Source organism: Pelodiscus sinensis, chromosome 4 (genome assembly GCF_049634645.1).
Source record: "Pelodiscus sinensis isolate JC-2024 chromosome 4, ASM4963464v1, whole genome shotgun sequence".
NCBI lineage: Eukaryota > Metazoa > Chordata > Testudines > Trionychidae > Pelodiscus > Pelodiscus sinensis.
The window spans coordinates 81957728-81972250 of record NC_134714.1 but is presented as its reverse complement, the minus strand read 5'-3'; the positions used below and the strand labels follow the sequence as shown (position 1 = coordinate 81972250).

The following is a 14523-nucleotide window of genomic DNA, read 5'->3' as shown; positions in this document are numbered from 1 at the left end:
GTTTTTCAAAGTGGTCCACGAAACCACTTTGATAATGTTGCTAAATGGCTGCTCCAGTGTGTTTACTTACCAGCGCCATGGCCACAGAGCCTTGCAGTTCCTATTGGATACATTTTTGCTGTTTGCAGCCAATGAAGAGCAGTGGGAAGTAGCATGGGCCCTGGCCGCTGCTTCCTGTGGCTCCCCTGTGGCTGCAAATGATTAAACGGAGTTAGTAGCAGCCACCAGACTCTGGGGCTGCGGCGCCAGTAAGTAAACACACCGCAGTGGCAAGCTAGCAGTGTTCTCAAAGTGGTTTCGTGGACCACTTTGAGAAACACTGGTGAAGATAATACTTATTCCCTGCCAGGAATGTAGGACACTGGTCTAGTAGCTGCTCAAGCTCCCTTGCATCCCTATGATTGCCATAAAAATTAAGTTTGAGCATTTGGACAAAATTACTATAAATGAAGATCTAAAGCAGGTAACTAGATTCACTCATGGGTATAATCACGCACGGATACAAAATTTGCATCCACAAAAATGAGCTTTGGCTATCCCCATTGACATCCACAAATGCAGACCCCTGTGGCTGGCTATAAAGTGGATATCCACAAATTTGCAGGGTTCTAGATACAAAATTTGAGCTGCAGATTATCTACCTCCATGAATGCAGATACCCTTGGATATAAAGCATATCCACAAATTTGCAGGGCTCTGCTCATGGGTACAAATATTCCATTTGTATTCAGTCATACTGTGAATGCAAGGCAGTGATGTGCTTTTGCATACTCCCAGCTTGCTCCATATTTGTTGTATTGTTGGGTTTTTTGCTTTGCTTTTAAATCCTTCTCCCTGAGAACCTCAGCTTCCACAGTGATTTTCTGGTGGGAATTTCTTTCACTTGTGATGTATGTGTCTCAGACCATCAGCCCTAGGATGTGTTCCCATTTCAAAAGCTTCTACGAGAGTGGTGTCTGGGGAAAAGACAGAAGTCTGGAAGTTCTAGGAAACATTCTCTCTGGCTCGATTCACTGGGCTTAGTACAAATTAACTTTTCCCAATCAGTATATCTTCATATCAGATATTTTTTCCTCAATCTGAAACCATATTTGGATGCCGTATTTACAGAAAGAAAGAAACCGGTGAGAATAAAAGGATACTATTTGTTAGGAGGAATCCCTAACAACTGAGGGATCAGGTTTCAGATGGTTTGTCAGATGACCCCCAAACTAAGAGCTGCACGGGGAACCTCCGAGGAGCAGCCCAGGGTGCAGTCACTCCTTTTTAATATGGAGGCAGAGGTCCAAATGGACATTAGGCCTGTATGCTTTCTGGGACAGATTATGAGCTAAATGCAAGATATGAGAAACTTCGCTGCATAATTGAACTCCATGGGAAATACTTGGACCATTTGCCTTCTAACCAGTCATGTACTTATAAGCCTCATCTCTGCAATATCTGTTTTCAAACCTTCTCTGAGGTAAGAGCAATGGCCCTATAACTACAGTAACTGCTGATCACAAAGCAGTTGTGTCTGTTTTCCTACAGCAGGTTGAGAAAAGACAGGACTAGAGGTAATTAAATAAAAACAGAGGAACCAGATTATTTATTTTGAAGTAAAATGTGTCTTCTAGGAAGAAACTCCTTTATTTGGGCCAATCTGTAAACTGTTTGTCATCTTAAACTCATTATCTGCCCATATGGTCTTAGCACTGTGGTTTTTTTTTTTAAATGGGTATGCACTAACCGATGAAATGTCATCTGCTAGTATTTTTTTTCAATGACATCAAATTAGGAACCTAGCCACAAATGAAAGGCCACCATAAGGAAAGTCATAATATTTTAATTATGGAAGGATCCTACGTAAGAGAGTGAGGTGGGGGAGGAAGGGAGAAAGGTGAAAGGGAAGCAAATTCATTCAAAAAAATGAAGACATTTCACTCACTTTTCCATTCCACTTTTTCCTCCTCAAGAGACTTCAGAATGTGTAAGAGAAGGCAAGGCTACTGATAATAAATGCTCATCTAAGTATGTTATGGTGCTGCTTCAAACTCCCACAGTACTCAACTTCATATATGTTAACTTAAGATAAAAGTGTGCTAGGATGAAAAATGCTAATTCTGACAGCAGTAAGGACCCTTTAGCTTGTTCAGCAATATCTCTGATAGAAATCCAAGATGCCAGCCCGTTCTGATATGTGAAGTGCAGCAAGTTGGCAAGCCTGAATGATGGAACTAGGTTACAGAAATACAAAATCAGCCATCATCATCTGTTAACAGGGATTAGCTCCATGAAATAAGGCAATTTCAAACCCTTCTCAGTCCTCTATTGACATGCTATAGTTGAACATAAGTTAAAGTTATTGATTCTTCGCAGTCCCCATTAAGCTGGACCAAAGGACATGAAACTTAACTATCTAAACTATCAAGCTGGCTACTCCAAAGAATAACATTGCAGTTCAGAAACAAGAGCAACATCTGTTCTTGTGAATTCAATGTGTGATTCTTGGTTACAAGTATTTTTGTTTTTTAAAACAAATCTAAAATGCTGCATATATGAAATAATTATTTGAATCAAACACCACACATACACCTTGGCAACGGAATTAAGGATAGTTCAGCATTTTCATAAGCAAACGATTCCTGTTTCCTTTTCCTCCAGCTCCACCCCAAAAAAGGATAATGCAATTCAACTAGCCAAAAATGAGATCATCTAGGGATAAGAGTCATTAGATGCTTTCAGCATAGAAAAAAAAATGCAAACTCTCAGATTCTGCTCTGTACTTTCAGGGGTTATTTTTCCTCTGATAATTGACAACAGTAGCTAAGTCAGTAATATCTCCATATTCTTAGTGCACTGCTCCAGCTGCTAGATGATTCACTGCCTATGCTCCCCTTTGCAGAAAATGTGAGGTCAAAAGAAAATATAACTGGACTTTGCAGGCAGTTTGGAATTTCTTTGAGAAGTTAAAACAAATCTTCCTTTCCTTTTCTCACCCTCTTTATGTCTACTAAAAATAAAAAACTTAATTTTCTGGCAATTGCATTCTATAGTATTCCAACCAAAAAAAAGCGCATTGGCGGCACTAAATACAGAAATGTTTACTGCCTTCAAGGGACTGTCACACAGTTAAATAATTTTAACAACTGTGCAAAAGTACTTCAGAGAAAGAAGAAGGTCTAAGAATAATACTTACTTGTTCTAATGCTCGATTTTTTTCAGTCTTGTAATTTGTATGCTTTTAGGGCAAAGAAAGAAAACAAACTTTGTTTTTTTCTGAAAATGTTAAATGAACCCTTAGCCAGAAAAGACTATAAAATTCATTCTGGTATATCAGTATAAGCCTATAGTAACACCACTCACTTCAGGGTGACTTTACCCTGGATTTATAGTGCTGAAACTGAGTTCAGAATCTGGCATGATGTATCACTCAGAACTATCTAGCAGCAAGCCACATGACATTCTACAATATACTTCCATTGGCCATCCTTGGTTTGATGGTCACTGACTATTAAGTGAAATATGTTGCTAGAGAGTCCATTAATAATACTATGTGTTTGAATGTTCTGTTGTGCTATAAATGTATGGAATATACAGTCACATGTCACTAGTGGCTGGAAAAAACATTGTTAAGGACTGATTATTATTAATTACCAAGCAGCAACATTTAAAAAAGCAAAAATATCAGTCCATTTATTGCGGCAATTGTAGTTAACTTTTTTCTGCTAAAACTTCAGATTATAGTAGCAAATATCCTGCTGTGCGTTTTGTAAAAAAATGGCATTTTTGTAACATCAGACTTCACTAAAAGCATTTTTTCTTCCTGCCATTAGATATTAGATTTTTGTAAGTGGACACAGATTGGAGCTGTGTTTAAATTATGATTTGGGAATTAGCAAAACGTGCATTACTGTACTGAAGTCAGAAATCTGGCATGGACACTTGAACAGTCAGAAAATTGAGGTATGTTAGCATGATCAGAAATGTACAAGTACCCAATTGATACCTTCCGATTTCTTTGTAACTCTTGGGAGAAACAAATGCCTTCAGCAGTTCCACTGAAAGTAACATGATTCACAAAGCAAAAGCACCCGCAGAGATGTTAAAGGTAGCAACCCATCACACCCAGTTTGAAGAACAGACAATAGGGCCCAATTCAGCTAGAACCTGAGCCTGGAAGAAGGAGTTCCCACCACCTGTCTGTTGCTACTCTCAGGCATGGCACCTGCAAGGGAGGCACCGTTGGCACTTCAACCTCGGGAAACTTACAAGCCCAGCATCCAGCACGCAGGCACCTTCTCTATCCTCTGCCGGGGCTTCCCGGTTCCTCTCACCCACCCCAGGATGCAGCCACCGGAGTGGCCCTGGGGCAATCTCCTTCCCAGCTCGGGTAGGACTGTTCCCTTGTCCCGAGGCGCGGGGAGGTACATAGCACACTGGGCACGTCCGAGACAGCAGCATCCCCGGGACAGGTAGACAGCACTAATGGGGACCGGGGGGGCCGGGGGGGAGGCGGTCGCAGCTACGAGCCGGGAGGGGAAGGGGCTCACTGGATGGAAAAGGAGCTGAGCGAGGGGCAAGAGCACCCAGCGGGGAGTGTTCAATGTGCAAGGAACAGGAGCAGCCCCAGCGGCTATCGGCTGGGGCAGGAGCCCGGGAATGGTGGGGGAGTGGGGCAGGACTTGAGGGGAGGAAAGCCGCGCTCCGCGGGGGGCAGGGCGGGAGTGGAGAGCCGCACTCGGAGAGGGGTGAATGGGGCAGGATGGGAGGGATAGGAGAGCCACGCTAAGCAGCCTCGGGGTGAGTGGGGTAGGGGGGAGAGTCGCGCTCCGAGAGGGAAGGGATGAGTGGGGCAGGACATGGGGTTGGGGAGCTGCACTCGGGGAGGGGTGAGGGGGTGGGAGAGGGGTGAGTAGGGCAGGACATGAGGGTAGGGGAGCTGCATTCCGGGAGGGGGGTGAGTGGGGCAGGACATGGGGGTAAGGGAGCTGCACTCGGGGAGGGGGGCAGAAGGGGGTGAGTGGGGCAGGACATGGGGTAGGGGAGTTGCGCTCGGGGAGGGGGCAGGAGGGGGTGAATGGGGCAGGACATGGGGCAGGGGAGCTGCACTCGGGGAGGGGGCAGGAGGGGGTGAGTGGGGCAGGACATGGGGTAGGGGAGCTGCACTCGGGGAGGGGGCAGGAGGGGGTGAATGGGGCAGGACATGGGGTAGGGGAGCTGCACTCGGGGAGGGGGCAGAAGGGGGTGAGTGGGGCAGGACATGGGGTAGGGGAGTTGCACTCGGGGAGGGGGCAGAAGGGGGTGAGTGGGGCAGGACATGGGGTAGGGGAGTTGCACTCGGGGAGGGGGCAGGAGGGGGTGAGTGGGGCAGGACATGGGGTAGGGGAGTTGCACTCGGGGAGGGGGCAGGAGGGGGTGAGTGGGGCAGGACATGGGGTAGGGGAGTTGCGCTCGGGGAGGGGGCAGGAGAGGGGCAGGGGGGCAGAACATGGGGTAGGGGAGTTGCGCTCGGGGAGGGGTGAAGGGGATAGGACCGTGCGAGCCGGGGCCGCTCTTACCGTCCGGCAGCCGGGGCAACTTTCCGAAGAGCTGCAGCCGGCGGAGGCGGTGTCTCTCCGCTGGCGGGAGCGGCGGCGGCCGGCGGTTCGCAAGTTGCAGCCGGGGGCTCTCGGGGCCGCTGAGCTCCAGCCGCCCGGGCTGCTGCGGGAAGCGCCTCTGGGCTCAGTTCAGTTGCAGCCGCTCGGCTCTGAGTCGCGGTGCGGAGCCCGTGCCCAGCAACCTGGGAGAGCGAGAGTCGCCAGCTGCAGCCAGCTCCACCTCCCTCCAGAGCCCCCTCCCCTCCCGCTTCCTCCCCGGCTCTCCCTCCCCGCTTTCTTCTTCCCTTCAGCGCATTGTTCCCGCAGCCCCGCACTGGGCAGACACGTTCTGCTTTCCCCGCGCCTCACCGCCTGCTGGATTCCTTAGCCCCCCGCTTTCCTCCGCGGGCGTTCGCCTCCCGCCATGGCAAACCGGTTGCTTCCCGCTGGGGACCTCCGAAGTTTCTTTTCTTCTCCGAGCTCAAGCCCCTTCTCCTCCCACCTGCCTCTGGGAGAACTGTATTGACTCCTTCCTCCCAACAGTCTGCAGGGTCTCACCCTCCCCCTGGACAGAGCCTACCTCAACAGGGAAATTGTCCTGAACACATTTTTGTCATGCTGGGGCTTCAAGTTCACCCAAAAGCCAAGGCTTATTGAAGCCACAGTTTCCTTTTTTCTGGATACTCACCTTGGGATGGGGCATGGAGTGCCACAAAAGTGGGAAGAGAAAACGTACTGAGGGCTGAATTCAACCCTGCTGTAACTGCTCCTGAAATCAGTGAAGTTACCCCAGGACATGCTTGCACTCTGCTTAGGGGCCTCAATAGCTTCATGTCCCCACTAGTCCAAAAATCCCATGTTCTATCATAAAGCAACATGCCATGTAGCTTGGGAATCAATCCCAAAGTTCAGGGTAAGGGGGTTATAAGTTATGGGTCAGCAAGTGGGCATGGTTGCAGTATTTCACACAAGGACAGTATAAAAAACGGGAGGGGGCGGAGGGAGGGGATGGTAGCAGGATTTATCATCTCAGCACAGTGACACAGAGGTGAAAGTAACTTGAAATTTCTTACAGGTACTGTACTGTCCTATTGCAACACCAGTCCCTGCCAGCTCTTTAAATAGCTCCCTGCTGCCCACCAGGACACACCCCCTTACTTTCACCTCTGGTGACAGGTCTTCACACCACAATCCATCATTACTCTTTTGAGTTAGAGTAGTTGGCTGAGGTCCCTCTCAAGGACCAGGATCTCATTGTCGTAGGTATTGTCCCCACGTAAAATAAGATAGATATTGGGATAAAGAATTTGCAATATGAAGTCCTGATCCTGCACACTGATACAGGCAAACCCCTGTGTTCACATTTACTTGCATAGGGATGGATTCAGGCAGGGATCCCAGACTCTTAAGAGCACAGAAGAGTAGCTTCCAGAGGGGCAAGATGCAATAGGAAAGTAAGAACACAATGGAGAAGGATTAGGAAGAGAAATTTGTTTGGAACAGAGCACCAAATATATACGTGTGTTGAATACGGAAGCTTCACATGTTGGGGAAAGGACTTAGGTTGTCTTTTTTTAATACACGCGTGCGTACACACACACCCGGCATTTAACAAATATGACCTCCAAATCCACTGCTTGCTAATGGAGCAAGATTATAGAACTGCATCATCAGTACATTTTTGTAGAGAATATTTCTGTCTGAATCATACTCTTTCTTGCGTACGTAGTCAAATTATTTCAAGGATCCCACATCATCTTATATTTCAGGTTATGGCATTTCATTTGTATTTTACTGTTTGTGTCACAGAATGGCACTACTTCTGTCTACTCTTTGTGGTCTAGAGGAACTGGGTATTTGTTAGACACAAGATAACAGCTTCATTCCTCATTTGCTTCTGTTACCCAAGGTATCATTGTGTTATTTTCCAGGAGGACAGCTTGTATTACAGATCATGGGCCTTTCAGTCCAAAATCACATTTGTGTTCTCCTCAATACCTCCTAGTTTTAAATAGTTCCACATTATACAATCTTCCCTTCTTTTTGATTGAGATCCCAACACATTGCCGGAGATTCCCCGGAACTCTTATTATCCTGAGGACATCAGAATTTGGAAATTATTTTGGAGAAATGTGTAGGGAAATAAACAAAAACTGGATTGGTATCCTGATTCTGGGGATCCCATTGTTCGAATGTACCAACGTAAATTAAATGTGACCCCAGTTTTCAGAATCATATATGTACTCACATGGACATACCTACTCTTGACCATACAATTAGTGAGGGAGGAGGGACAATTACTGCAACATAAGCTCCCTGAATTTAGAGACTTGGAAAGTGTGAAATTCCAAAGTTACTGGTTATGAATCCAGTTAGGACTTAGTTGAGTTTTGCACTTAATACATAACAGATTGAAAACTTACTTTAAGAATACAATGCATCCTCTGCAAACTTAAGCCAGGTCTTTATTAAAGCCCATTTTGTTAATTGAACATGCATCAGGGACATCTTGCCTGTTTTTGTTAGTACAAATGTAGGTAATGTATCAGTTGTCTAACATCTCACACAAGGAAATAAACTCAGATGGTTTTGAATCCATCCCAGTCCAAACCACTCAAACAGCCTTCTCAAGGCTACTACAGTCTCATCAAAAGCCCTTGAAGTGTGTAGAGCCACAGTGCTTCCAGCAATGTGAATGACCTCCTTCTCCTGCCACACTCAAGATGGAGCAGATTATATATTCTGAATAACCTCTCCCTCTCCATTATCTAGCTGATTAATTTTAATTTTTCAAACTAATTGCAAAGATTCCAAAAAATAAAATGGGCAGATTCATCTGGGTAACTCCATTGAATTTAGTGGTTTTACGCGAGAGATGAATTTGATCCCATGTGTAATTCAGCACTCACAAACCATTTCCTGTGTGTGTTGCATGTCTTAATTTCCCACTCTTGTCTCTTTTGCCTATTTCTATTTCCCTACCATTCCCCCTCACTCCCCCCCATCCCCTGCTTCTTCTGTCCTTTTTCTTCCTCACTTCCTATGCCTCCCAGCATCTCTCTATCCTCCTATTGCCTCATTATTTCCACTGTTACTGTGGGAGTTTTTCGGGATACCAGAGGTATCCTAAAAAACTCCTCCACATCCAGGGAATGCGTTTGCCCTTCTGCTTTTTTTTTTTTTTTTTTTTTTTTGAGGAAGAGCAGGCGTGCTCTTTTGGAAGTCCTGTCTTCCCCATTCCATGAGGAAGAAGGGATCTTCAGAAAAGGTTTTTTTTCCCAAAATTTGTCCCAGTATAGATGGGCCAAATTTCAGAAAAGCATCTTCTGGAAAAAAAAAAAAAAAGCGGAAAAAGGTACGCAAAATGTGGAGCACATTTTCCATACCTTTTCTGCAAAAATGTTGCAGTCTAGATGTACCCTAACTTACATTAAAAGAAGAAGAAGAAGAGACCAAACTCTAGTCCAGTTTGCTTGTGGTTCCTCCTACTGAATGTGAACTCTAGGCTGATAAGCAGAAGCCTGTCTGCTTCCTTCTGCTTCTTGGAACTTAACTATTGGTCTTTTGTCTAGATTGCTCCTGCAACTTGCTTCAGCTACCTTGCCCAGTGAGATCATACATTATTCTTAACTGTATTGTGAGTTTATATGACACTTTTGAGAACATACAAACAAAATTCCTACCTCAAAGAGCTTCTCTCAAACTTTTCAAACTTGAGCCTCTAAAGTTGGGCACCTAAATAAGTGACCCGATTTTCAAAGGCAGCGAGTCCCTGCTGCAGCTCTGACAGAAGCAACATCAATTAGTATTATACATCATGTAGCAGTGCTCTGCTTTCCCAGGGCCCCCCATCAGGCTCTGGGAATATGACACAAGGGAAGGCTGATATACTGGTAGCAGGGGGGTGATTCAGATGTCATCATTAAATTTGTAATTAAAACTTCGCCAGTGTGCATTCCATCCCTTGTTCTGTTTCCCCCAGGATGAATTGAAGAGACTGTGAAGTTGAAAAGCCTTTTTCTTTATTTTTTGTCTATGGCATAATTCCTATTTTTACTTCTGAAGTCTACTGACTCTGAAGAATATGTTACACTTTCTAAGATAATTAGATAGAAACAGATATTACGATTTTGCTAAACAAGTTTCTTCCTTCCTTTCCTTCCCCCTCTTTTTGAAGCTGGGTGATATGAAACGGAAACATTCTCAGAAACTCCTAGAACCAAAACTCAAGAAGCAATGACGGAATGAACCCTTGGACTCAACTCAAAGGAAGACAATTCTTCTAAGGGTATGTCTACACTACAGGCTAAAGTCAAGTTAAGATATGCAATTTCAGCTACATTAATTGCATAGCTGAACTCAAAGTACCTTAACTCGACTTTTGGTGCTGTCTACGCAGCAGGAAGTTGAAGGAAGAACACTCTCCCTTTGACTTCCCTTACTTCTTGTGAAATGAGGGTTACAGAAGTTGACATAAGTAGCCCATTATTTTGAAATTATTTTGAAATAATGGGCTTGCTGTATAGATACACACATGAATTATTTTGAAATAAGTGTGCAGTGTAGACATAGCCTAAGAGAGCAGTGTAATAATTTAAACATTCTTAAAGGATACTGTCAAAATAAAATATATTTTTAAAAACTATGGCCACATCAATATTAATAATGTCTCATGCTGTATATTATTAAAGTGAAAAAATTAAAAACTAATTTTCTCTTTACTATTTTTGCTGCTCGCCATTTATTTTTCCAAAAAATAGCTAAAAATCAGGATTTCAAACAGCATTGTCTTTTGAAAAAGTTCCTCTCAAGATCCAAATTTGTAGTTTGCAGCTCAGGCTCATCAACACTTGTTACATTTTGCTAGGCTTGGAAACTATAATTTAACTGCTCAGTTCCTCTTCCCATTTTCTCTTGTTATTTACAGTCAGTATTGAGAACCCATTGTGAAAAGCACCCTGCAAATACATAGTACAAGAGTTCACAATCTTATCTGACCTCAGATAAAACTGACAGTTTAAGAAAGAAAGCATTATGATCCTCATTTAACAGATGGGAAATAGACAAAAAGATATTAAGGCCCAGATCTATATATGTATTTAGGTGCCTAACTCCCAATCATAGAATCATAGAATAATAGGACTGGAAGGGACCTCGAGAGGTCATCGAGTCCAGCCCCCCGCCCTCAAGGCAGGACCAAGCTCCGTCTACACCATCCCTGACAGATGTCTATCTAACCTGTTCTTAAATATCTCCAGAGAGGGAGATTCCACCACCTCCCTTGGCAATTTATTCCAATATTTGACCACCCTGACAGTTAGGAATTTTTTCCTAATGTCCAATCTAAACCTCCCCTGCTGTACTTTAAGCCCATTTCTCCTTGTCCTGTCCTCAGTAACCAAGAGGAACAAATTTTCTCCTTCCTCCTTGTGACACCCTTTTAGATATTTGAAAACCGCTATCATGTCCCCCCTTAATCTTCTCTTTTCCAAACTAAACAAGCCCAGTTCATGAAGCCTGGCTTCATAGGTCATGTTCTCTAAACCTTTAATGATTTAAACCAATGATTTCAGTGATTTGCCCAAGATCACCGAAAATCTGTGGTGGATCCAGAAATTAGAGTAAGATCTAGGTCCCAGTCAAATGTCTTATTCATAAGGCCCTACGTCCTTCACTATAATTCGGAAATTGCAGATGCTACAATATTAGGCTTCCAGTGCAATTTTTATTTTAATTAGCTTACTTTTCACACTGTACAATTTTGCATGTGCACTTCTCTGTCCCATCAGTACATTACATACACTTGAACAGTTGGGGAATTCACCTGCAGTCCTACAGCATTTTCCAAAGATGGCAGAGACAGCAGAGCAATCAACGTCAATCTTGTCTAATTCTGTGGATGCCAATCCTGCAGTATCGCGGTATGGACGAACATTCAGAAAGCAAGGAGAGGGCATGAAGGAGACCGAAGTAGAGAAGTGTACTGCACATTGAATGCCTTTAAAATGTAAATGGCTCACATGACTATGCTTAATTTCCACAGTGGTTCTATTAAAGCTTTCTTGTCTCTGAATTTTATATTGTACCAGCCCCTTTTTAAAAATGAATGTAACATAGTTAAACCCAATTGTCTGGCTATCAAAAAAATTAACAGGCATAACAACACGAGTATTTATATAATTCCAGGATTTTTTTCCTTAAATACATCTACTCTGGCTTTTTCAAATTACCACTATTAATAAAGATCCATTATTACTTTCCCGTTATTTTCCACGTCTTGTCCACAACTCATCTGCAATTATTTGAAGATTATCCCGTGATTCAGGTAGGACTTTACTTATTCACCAGAACATCCTTCCTCTCACTTTCTGATGCTTCACTGCAGTTGCACTGGGCTTCCTAACACAGAAAGTTTTTAAAAACCATTTTAAAGAGGATACTTAAAATCCTGAAATGACTGTTCTCATAACATTTACTAATGCACTTTTCTGCCCTCCTCCTTTTTTTTAAAAGTAAACACACAACCATCGCTTTGGGGATTACTATACCTTGAGAAACTCCTATTTAATAGAACTTTTCTGGACTATTGGAGTTTTTTGTTGTTTTCTGACTAGGAACTACACAGATGGAAAGCACTGTTACCTATAGAGGAAGCAATAAGTGTTAGGGGGAGGGAGGGATGGTTGAAAATTTCACTTCTGACAGCAGCAGTTAGAGTGTCACCCAGTAACTTATCAACACAGCCAACTGTGCTGAGCTAACTTGTTAAACATCTGCTGAGAACATATGGAATCCTAGGGGGTGGGAGGCAACTTGACACCATCTAGCCACAGATTTCACTTCTCACTCACTCCCTCCAAAGAACCAGTCAAAGTAAATGACCTCAGGAGTCCTGTGTTCCCAGGGAAGCCCTGACTATACAGCCAAGAACCAGGTTGGAAAAACATCCCATCACTTTCTTCTGCAACAACTAAATAATGCACTGAATATGGTTGGGGGGGGGGATAGAGAAAGTGGCAGGTTGCTCAAACCCACTCAAACTTCACAAAGCCTATTTCTCTATGTTCTTATGCCAAATGGAGCTGCTAATTCTCTTCTGGACATTCTAGAGTCAATGGTCAGGGCCAATAAAGCTCAGCGTTCACAGAATTCCATGGGCTGCAAGGGGCTTCAGCATCTCTGCAGCATAAAGTGCCCCATTAAGCATACTCTGCTGCCTTGCACTTTGTGTAATCACTCACAGCTGTGCAAAATGAAAACAAGGCAGCCATAAAGTTCATCAACCAATGTAAGGGAATGGAGAATTGTGATTTATATCCCCTTCGCACAGGCGTAAATGATAGCACAAGGAACACCATGGGAAAATCTGCCCTAGAACTCTGTGTAGTTATGTTGTAGCCTTACTACATGATGGCTCAATCAGGGCATCAAGCAGCACATTATGTTCAAATGCCTTGCAGAGTTTTGCATGTTCAAAATCAAGATGATCCAGATCTGGATCCAACTTTTGAGATCTGAGTCCACCTCCAAGGCCAATGCTGCTAGTGGATGTGTAACACTGCCACATCCCATCACTATTGCCATGATTCAACACTACTTTGCAGCATACAAACTTCTTGGACCTTAGAAAAACTGCAGAAACTCCAGTTCTTTTTCTTTGACCCCAAAGGTCTTTAACCTGCCCACCCTCTGAACATAGGAAGGGTCAGTTTTATAGTTACAAAAGGGTATCTTGCATATCCTTGGGGCACATACAGGCAGTCCCCGGGTTACATGGATCCGACTTACATCGGATCCCTACTTACAAACAGGGTGAGGCAACCGTGCACTAGCTGCTTCCCCCCAGCAGACCAGGGAAACGCAAAGCTAGCGCCCCCCCCCCCCCTCCCCAGCAGACCAGGGAGACGCAGAACGGCTTTTCTCAGCAGACACCTCAGCTTGAGAATAAAGGACTGAGGGAAGTGAGGTGTGGGAGAATAAAACTGAGCTCTGGAGAAATGTTTGGCTAGAGTTTCCCCTACAATATGTACCAGTTCCAACTTACATACAAATTCAACTTAAGAACAAACCTACAGTCCCTATCTTGTACATAACCCGGGGACTGCCTGTACTTTGGGAAATGAAGCTGTTTTGTTCTGGCACAGTCAAATGAATGAGGATACATCCTTGTTCTGTGCTTTGAAGTCAATTTACATTAGACTATGAAGTTTTTTGTGTGTTTTTTAAATTTCTATCGTCAGTAAGTTAACATTCCTAGTGAATCCTATATACCTGTTTTCACTTAATCAACATGCCTGGAAATGGCCCATTTTTTCAGTTGGGGAGCTGAAACCCAGAGATGTGAAATGATTGGCCCGTGCTATAGAAAGAGTCAGGGTTGGAACTCAGGAGCTCCTGCATTTGAGGCATATAGTCAGGCTACAAGATACATCTCCCTCTTAATAGATTTAAGAATGGGGTTCCTTCACCTAAATATGAGGCCTGCTTTGCTGAATGGACATTGAGTTTTAGTAACTGTTATATCCATATATTTTGTTTAGTCAGGAGACAGATTCATATAAGCTAGCGCATAGTACAGGTTTGAACCCTGCAGATCCTCTTATCTGATCAACATTTGCTGTGAATATTTAACTACATTGTAAGTTACTGGGCACCGTTTCCTATCAGGAAGAGATAGATGCATTGAGGACTACACTTCATCCGGTGGCGGGGGGAGGAGGGGGGAGGGCGGGGGAGACTCCATGGGTTTCAATGAAGTAATTCCAGAGATACTTTTAGCTCTTAGTTCCTATCTTGAATAATAGTACACACATCAGTCAAGATACAAAGCAAGAGGGGGGAAAAACTGTCTTTGTGCCTCTTACTTTCTCTAAAATATCCTCAGCTTAGGATCAGAGCAGTTTTAGATTATAGTGAGTGAACCCAAAGGTTCTAACATTCTATTCTCATACTGCCCCACTAAGTC

The 14523-nt window shown here is 43.9% G+C and overlaps 1 protein-coding gene across 10 annotated transcripts in view; it reads right to left on the bottom strand.

The window, feature by feature from the left end:
- The window catches only part of TSPAN18 (tetraspanin 18), a 195619-nt gene extending 189542 nt beyond the window's left edge, over window positions 1–6077 (bottom strand). For 6 of the 10 annotated variants that reach the window (XM_075927536.1, XM_075927539.1, XM_075927538.1 and 3 more), the window contains exons 1-2: window positions 5928–6076; window positions 5541–5761 (exon numbers count right to left, since the gene is read on the bottom strand). The gene's annotated coding sequence lies outside the window, so the exon portion shown is untranslated. Of the gene's footprint in view, window positions 1–3178; window positions 3221–5540; window positions 5823–5927 lie in introns of those variants that run through there. The other 4 variants (XM_075927537.1, XM_075927541.1, XM_006124487.4 and 1 more) reach the window with 4 other exon arrangements.
- Between the last annotated feature and the right edge of the window lie 8446 nt (window positions 6078–14523).